We start from the raw sequence: 8,465 nt of genomic DNA on the forward strand, positions 1-8,465 counted from the left end.
TTAGGGTTTCCTTCTCCCAATTCAAGAAGAAATGGCCCCTAGGTTCTTGGCTTTTTCACTCATTTTTTTCCATCTAGGGGCAAGGAGTAGTTTCGGACTTTAGGAGTTTCAAAGTTTATGAGTATGAATCACAGGAATCCAGGGTACATGTTGTAGCCAGCCCACCACTAAGTAATCATGAGGAGGAGTGACCATCAAGACTCCAGCTCAGAAGACACCCACGGTGATGCCATCTTTGGACATGAATTTGGTGGGATCAGTTAATTATGTAGGAACCAAGCTAAATTATGAGTCTCATCCTGGTATAGGGAGAATTATGCTTCCAAAGGTGTTGGGGGAGATGTTTCTACATGTTTTTTTAAGATCTTTGAAATAAATATCCCTTTATAAAAGCTATCTGGTTTAGATAAAGAACTGATGGACTCAGAATGTAGATCGAAGCATATTTTCTTTTATTTTGTTCTTTCTAGTGGTTCTATTTCCTTTTGATCTGTTTCTTCTTCCACAACTGTGACAAACATGGAAATATGTTTTACATGATAGCACAGGTATAAACCATATCAAACTGCCTACCATTTTCAGAAGAGGGGAGGGAGGGAGAGAAAAATTTGTAAATTTTGTAATTTATTCAAATTAATTATAATTATTAATTATTCAAATTAACTGTAATTCAAAATCTTGTAATGTTAAATGTTAAAATTTTCTTAATATGGAATTGGGGAAAAAAATAAAATACTATTTAAATTTAAAATAAATGAAAAAAAAGTTACCTGGTTTTAAATGGTCAAATGGAACTGGAATGTTAATTTCTGGGCTCTTAACAAATGGAGGGAATGTAGTTGTTGTGGGCCAGGTATACATACAAAGGAAAAGGACACCATCCAACTGCTCTCCAAGTGATCTCACAGGCCTGTGACTTAAGGCCTTGATTTCCCAGGCATGAACACAGTAAAGAAGGCCCTAAGAGCAGCTGACTCTATCTCTTTTGAAGATGCAGATAGTCCTAGCTACATGGTCAATAGAAAAAGACCCATCACATGGTAGGCCATTCAGAACCAGTTACGGGATGTTCTATGTATGTTCTTCCTTCAAATGTCATCTCCCAGAGGCAAGGACCCAGCCTCTGCAGGTAGGGAGACACTTTTCAGGGAGTCTGTGAATACACTAGACCCCCCCCCCCCCCCCCGCCATTATAAATTGATAAAAAATGACCACATGTACACTAACTTTAATGTGGTGGCATCATTCTTTTTTTAAATTATTTTATTTGTTTTCAGTTTTCTACAGTCACTTTCATATATCTTAGATTTTTTTCCCCTCCCTTCCCCTCCTACCCCCTCCTTCTTCTACCTTCTCTCTCCACTCCCTCCCAGAGATGGCATATAGTTTTATATAGATTCTACACATACATTCCTATTAAATACATTTTCACCTTAGTCATGTTGCATAGAAGAATTAAAATGAATGGGAGAAACCATAAAACAAAACAAAACATAACATATGAGACAATGATCTGCTTCATTCTGCAATCTAATTCCACAGTTCTTTCTCTGGATGTGGAAGGCATTTTGCCTCAAGAGTCCATTGGGAATTTTTTAGGTCCTCACATTGCTGTGAAGGACCAAGTCTACCAGAAAAATTCCTCACACACTGTGGTTGTTGCTGTGTACAATGTTCTCCTGGTTCTGCTCCTTTCATTCAGCATCAGTTCATATAAGTCTTTCCAGGCCTCTCTGAAGTCTTCCTGTTCATCATTTCTTATAGCACAATAGTATTCCATTACATTCATATACCACAATTTATTCAACCATTCTCCAATGAATGGGCATCCCCTTGATTTCCAGTTCTCAGCACCACAAAGAGAGCTGCTGTAAATATTTCTGCACCTGTGGGACCCTTCCTATCTTTATGGTCTCTTTCGGACACGGCCCCAGAAGCATCATTCTCATCTAGCATAACTTACCATGACTTTTGCTGCTGTTCAACGTTCTCTTCTTTTACATAAAGGCTGAAGCTGAAATCATGCTTTTGGTTTGGCTTTTTTTCATTCCATGGCCTCTCCTATTTGTTCCCATATATCTTCCCATATTTCCTCATATTTTTCAATCCTTATGGCACATTAATATGGCAAATTTGTTACACTCATATACAACCATTTAATACTAATAGCATTGACAACTGTAAAACACCACTATCTTATTTGATCCTCCCCAAAACTCAGTAAGGTAGTAGCCATTATTATTCCCATTTTGTAAATGAGGAAACTGAGGCACAGAGTTAACTAACTTTCCTATGGTCACACAGTTAGGCCAGTGAGGCCAAATTTGAACTCAGGTCTTCCTGACTCAAACTACATTTTTATTGTCTTTGCCACCTGGCTGCCTAGAAGTTATTGCCCCGTTGTTGAGCATGTTGTTTCTGGTAAAATATTTTTTACCAACTACAGATTGGTCCTTTCTTCCTATTAATAACTGCCTTAGGCTATAAACTTAATAGCAAGACCACTGTGTTAAATGCTGTTTGGGTGACTTTTATTGTATGCTTCCACACATGTTTCCAAAATGGTAAGAATCATTCTAATGCTGATATTTTGGGTTCTTATTTTAATACTAGATGGACTTTTTCTTTGGGGTTGACTTGGTATATTTTACCATCAGGATGTCACTTCTCACTATCTAAGTAGGCTAGTGTTTCTGTTCATTGCATGGGGAAGAAGGCCTGGGGCAAAACGAAATCTAGATAGTTGTCAAAACTTGGAATAACATAGGGTGTTTTCGATGCAGGTAAGTTGATGGATTTAATAATAACTAAGGGAGCAAGGTGGTGTACTGGGAGGTGTACCAAGATAACAGCCTGAAGGCGTGGGTTCTAACATCTCAACTTTGCTCACTTTCACAAATCACTTTGCTTCTTTGTATCCTGGACCTTGGTGCCCTCATCTGTCACGTGGAAGGTTGTACTAGTACAAGAATCTAGGGGCACTCTCCTATCTCCAATTCTATAGATGGTGATTTCACATGCATCTTATCATCTCATTATCTGCATAAACCTGTGAAGTAAGTACAATAAATATGATATACATTTTAAACTGACAAGATAATGGAGAATTCAGGAGGTAACATAACTCTTCTGCTCAAGAAACTTTAATGACTTTCTTTTGGTACCCCAGAGGAGAACACAGACTCTTCAATTTGTAATTCAGAACCCTTCTCAATCTGGCTTCCAGATTTAGTATACTTTCACACATTAATCAGGTCAGTCTGACTGGCCTATTGGTCATTTCCTAATTAGTGTTCCTTCTGTGGACCTTTGCAAATGCACTTCCTCCTCACTTCTACCTCTTAGACCAGGGATGGTGAACCTGAGACCTTGAGGGCACATGTGGCCACCCTTACGGATCTAGAAGGCCATGTGTGACCTCAAATTCCCCACCCCTATCTTAGACTTGCCTCCTTCCTTCAAGGCTCAGTTCAGGTACCATCTCCTATAAGACATTTTCCCAAATCCCTCTGGTTGTTAGGTCACTCTCTTACCTCCTCAAATCAATTAGGTATATACTTATCTGTTGATTTGTTGCATCCCCCTGAAGAATGTATCCACCATGATAGCAGGTGCTGACTTCCATTTTCATTTTCTATAGCTATCAGCTATCATAGTACATGGTAAGTGCTTATAATTCAATTGATGAGAGATCACTTATAAAACCCTCTGATTGATGGTCAAAGCCCTTTTGTCCTGATCTTCTTCCACCTTATGCCCCTTCACAACTCTTAGATAAAATGATGCTGATCTCCTGGCTGTTCCTTGAATAAGACTCCATCCCTTGACTGTGGCCATTTTTAGTGACTGTCCCCCATGCCTAGAATGCACACCCTCCTCCTGGCTTCCCTACTTTCAAGCCTCAGCTAAAAAACAGTTCCTATCCTTAAGGAGATTACATTCTAATAGGGATGACATGTACATATATGTGTATGTATATGTGGTATATATGAAGTATATAGACTATATACATATGGTGTATATATGACATACATACCTTATATATTGCATATATAAGGTATATAGAGAGTGACCTTACAGGACAAGGCACTGATAATTTAGGAGACCAGGAAAGGCCTCCTGTATAAGGCCACATTTGACCTAAATCATAATGACAAGCAGGGATTCCAAGGGAGAACACTGAGGTATGGGAAACCCCCAGTACAAAGGCGCAGAGATGAGAGACGGAGTGTTGTATGTGAGGAACAACAAACAGGCCAATATGGCTAGATTGCAAAGCTGGGGGGCAGGGAATTTAAAGTGTAAGGACACCAGAAAATGGGAAGAGATCAGATTGTTGTAGTTCAGTCGTGTTCAATTCTTCATGACCCCATTTGGGGTTTTCTTGGCAAAGATACTGTAATGCTTTGCCACTTCTTTCTCCTTTTACAGACTTTCTCATTTTACAGATGAGGAAACTGAGGCAAACTGGATGAAGTGACTTGCCCTGGGTCACACAAGTGTCTGAGGTCATATTTGAACTCAGGTCTTCCTGAGTCTAAACTTGATGTTCTCTCCACTGTGCCACCTAGTAGTTTTATCTTAGAAGTAACAGGGAGCTTATTTAATTGAATTCATCTTGTCTAAAGATGCTTCCCAGTACCTGGCAGAACCTGGTTCTGAATCTGGATCTTTCTGACTACAGATATGGGGTTCTTTCCACTATACCAGGACACCTTTCGAAAGCCAAGATTTTTGACCTGGAGAAATATTGCCTCAAAGCCCAGTGTATCTTACAAATCATTTATTCTTCTCATGGACATGCTATGGGATTATTCAGTGATTTTACAAAAATAAACAAATAACCCCAAATAAAGGTCCTCCTTGTTTTACTAGGGACAGAAGCATCCCGTGCCTGGATCAAGAATTGTTTGAACTGGAATGGGGGGCAAAGGGGAGCTTAGCAAAACATCCATCCTGAAACCACCAGAACTGAGTGACCTTTAGGAATCAACCATACACAAAGTCCTAAGCAAACATTGTATTAGAGATTTATTTTGTCTCTGCCTCACTGGTGGCTTTTCTCTCATTTAAATAGCTTTACACATCCACAGCTAGGTCTCCTTAGGTATGATTAAGTTTGATCTTTTAAAGAACAACATCGGTTTATTTTCAAAATCAGGCTCTGGTCTTTGGAGACCAATATCCTTTTCCTTCTCCATATTTTGCCATTGAGCGTCCTGGGGTTCTGCCAAAGAAACGTATTAATAAATTAAAGCTTGAGATTGTCGTTGTCATGTGAACCAGAAATTGGCTCTCAATGAGATAAAGCAGCCAACTTAACAGGGCATGTACGTGTATTGGATTAATAATGAGCATGTCTCCAATAGAATGACGGAGCAATCTGGGGTTTTGTGGTTTGTTTTTAATTTGTAAAGAAGTATGATCTACCAGGCAGAAGGCGCTCAGCCGACTCAGGGTGGGTTTATTTGGAAAAATACATGATTTTACTTTTATCAGGCAGAGCAAATTTATTTGACAAGGACCCTTGGTTTAACATTGTAAGGGGGTGTTGAGGGAGTTCCCTGGTTGACTTGATGAGCTTTCAGAGTGGTAACTTTTAAAGAGAACTTTGATGCTCTGCTTTTTCCTATGTAGAGAAGAGGTATGACCTTTGGCACCTCAGGGAGAATGGGTCTTAGTAATTACAGCTCAGATAGCTATGGGAGAAGCCATCCTTTTGTGGAGGACCTATAAAAGGAAGTTTTCAATTGCAGTCATAACCTTTTCCCTTCCCTCCTCCCCCATTTTGTGAGACAGGATAGAGTACAAGAGAACTAAAAGCAAGACCGTGTCTTGGGACAATTGGTGGCTCTACCTGCCACCTAACTTGCATTTGAGTCCAGGAGTAGCTTGGCACATGAGAGCCACAGGGGATCTCAGACACATAGTTCAAGAGTAGACTTCCTTGTGCCCAGTCTGGTAGTGCAAGGTAGATTGCCTGGGTGGCTGAATCCTAGAATTCAGCTTTCTAGCAAGGAAAAGGGGATTGGGGTGGGAGGGCAGCTGGTAACCTTGGGATTACCTCACTAGAAGCCCCATTTTACTAGAGACCCTATATTCCATTTCACAGAAAAAGCAGAAAACACATAAAAAACTCATAACAGATCTCTCTCTCCTCCTCTCTTTCTTCTTTTCTATCTCTTCTCTCTCCCCCTCCCTAATTCCATTTTTCCCTCCTTCCCCTTATTCCTCTCTCTCTCTCTTTTCTCTTTCCCAGCTCTTCTCTCTCTCTCTCTCCATGTGTGAGACAGAGACAGAAAAATATAAAATCAGAAAAGGCCATACATCAAAACACGTGCTTTTCTAAGAAATTCCCTCAGGTAAAGTAATTTAGGAAGTATGGCCAAATCTCAGTTATTCAGAACCCCCAAGAAATAGATTGTTCTATGTAACCATATGGGATGAAAATCTTTCTATAATGTTTTCAGCATTCCCATGCCTTCTAACGCCATGTACATAAACATCAGTTAAGCTGTTCTAAATGACTGAGGTTCATTGAGGCAAGAATAAGCTATCACATGGTGCAGTAATGTTTTCAGGGTGTGTGGAGGTATTTGGGGCAATTTAGCTCAGACTGTTGTGTTTTTATTCTTATTCTCTCTTATTTTTACAGTTATTCTGTCTCCTTTCTTGCTGTCAGGTATTCCCTCTTATTGGCACTTATCACTCCTTTCAGTGTGTGCTCATAGATCCTCTCCCTTCTTCTGTTCTACTGTGGATTTGGAAAGCAAATATTCGTGTGTGTTAGAATTGTGTACAATGGGCAAATAAACTTCATACACAGATCTATTCGTGTCACTCATGCTCAAAACCCTCCAACATCTAATTGGTAAGCAAATCAGCAACAATTTACATACTGCTTCATGGTTTGCATATATTATCTCATTGGATCTTCATAGCAACCCTATCTAGTAGGTGCTATTATCACCCACATTTTACATATAAGGAAACTGAGGCACAGAGAGGTTAAGTCCAGAATCACATGGCTAATAAGAGTCTAAGACAGGATTTGAGTCAATCCCATCCCTATCTAGTTATATAAAAATGAAAGTCACTCATTCTTCCTTTCAAGCAGTTATCCACTGAACACATAAGCACATATGTTCCTTGTTTCTCTTGTCAGGTGAAAGATAAGATACCAGAGAGATGTGGATACCAATGTCCAATGTTAACCAGGCAAGTTACCAGGCTCTAATGACTTGTACTTACCCATAGTAACAGCACTTTCTCCCATAAGTATTTGCAAAAAAAAGAAAATCTTTCAAAATCAAACGCTGAATCATATTCTCATCTTTAAATTGTGCCAGTCAAGGCTGCATTTAGGGCAGTAACCCTTAACTAACATCCTTGAACCTAACATGTGTTACATAAAATTGTGGAGCTTTTCTCTTTCAGTTTTCAAAACTGTGCAGAATCTCTAACAAAGACTAGGGCCCCTTGTGTCTTGGGCCCCCTTGGCAGTAAGTTGGCTGAAGCTTATGAACCCCTTTCTCCGAATCATGTTTTTCAATGAATAAAATAAAACATAGGGTTATTACAAAGGAAGTCAATTATCCTGAAACAGTTAGCAAAATATATTAAAAGCAAGTCTGGATACCTCAAGTTAAAAACTGCTGGAGAGTCAGAAGGAAATAAAGGTAGATTGCAACCTAGTCTATGAGTAAAGACTGAGAGCTGAAATCATTCCAACCATATCTGGTTTTTCTAGTACTTAAAAGTGTTGTAGTCCCTTTTCTCTAGAGTACACAAAGAAGGTCCCTGACAGTCCCTGTGGAGAAATAGCATCAGTCTGGAATTCTAGGGGATAGGCAAGAGTCCTGGCTCCAGGATGGCCACTGGCGTGGGTGCTGTTGTTTTTCTTTCATACTCAAAGAGGACCAATGTCTTCATGATGTTGTGGTCAAGGTACAGTGTGTTCAACTGTGGCTACCAGTTCGATATGAGCTCAAAAGACTACCACAGGTCAGGCACAAATAGTCCCTTTGAACAGTTGGGATGGAGATGTCTCTATATTTGTGAATCTCATGTTTCCTTTGTGCTTTGTGTGATTCTGCTTTCCTCAGTGCCTTTTTTGATGTGGGCACATCATGCTGGGCAGTCCTGCACCAGTGACTCCCATATTTCACAATCGATATGAAAGTTCTTTAGAGAGACCTTGAGAGTGTCCTTGTAGCACTTCTTCTGACCACCATGTAAACACTTGCCTTGTGTGAGTTCTCCATAAAATAGTCTTTTAGGTAAATGTGTGTTTGGCATTCAGGCTATGTGGCCAGCCTATTGGAGTTGTGCTCTCAGCAGCAGAGTTTGAATACTTGGCTCAGTTCATCTTGAGAGAGGACCCAGTATATGAGATCTTATCTTGGCAGGTAATCTTCAGAATCTTCCTAAGAGAATTCTAGTGGAAGCAGTTCAATTTTTGGGCA

The sequence above is a fragment of the Notamacropus eugenii genome, chromosome 3 (assembly GCF_028372415.1).
Source record: "Notamacropus eugenii isolate mMacEug1 chromosome 3, mMacEug1.pri_v2, whole genome shotgun sequence".
Classification (NCBI taxonomy): domain Eukaryota; kingdom Metazoa; phylum Chordata; class Mammalia; order Diprotodontia; family Macropodidae; genus Notamacropus; species Notamacropus eugenii.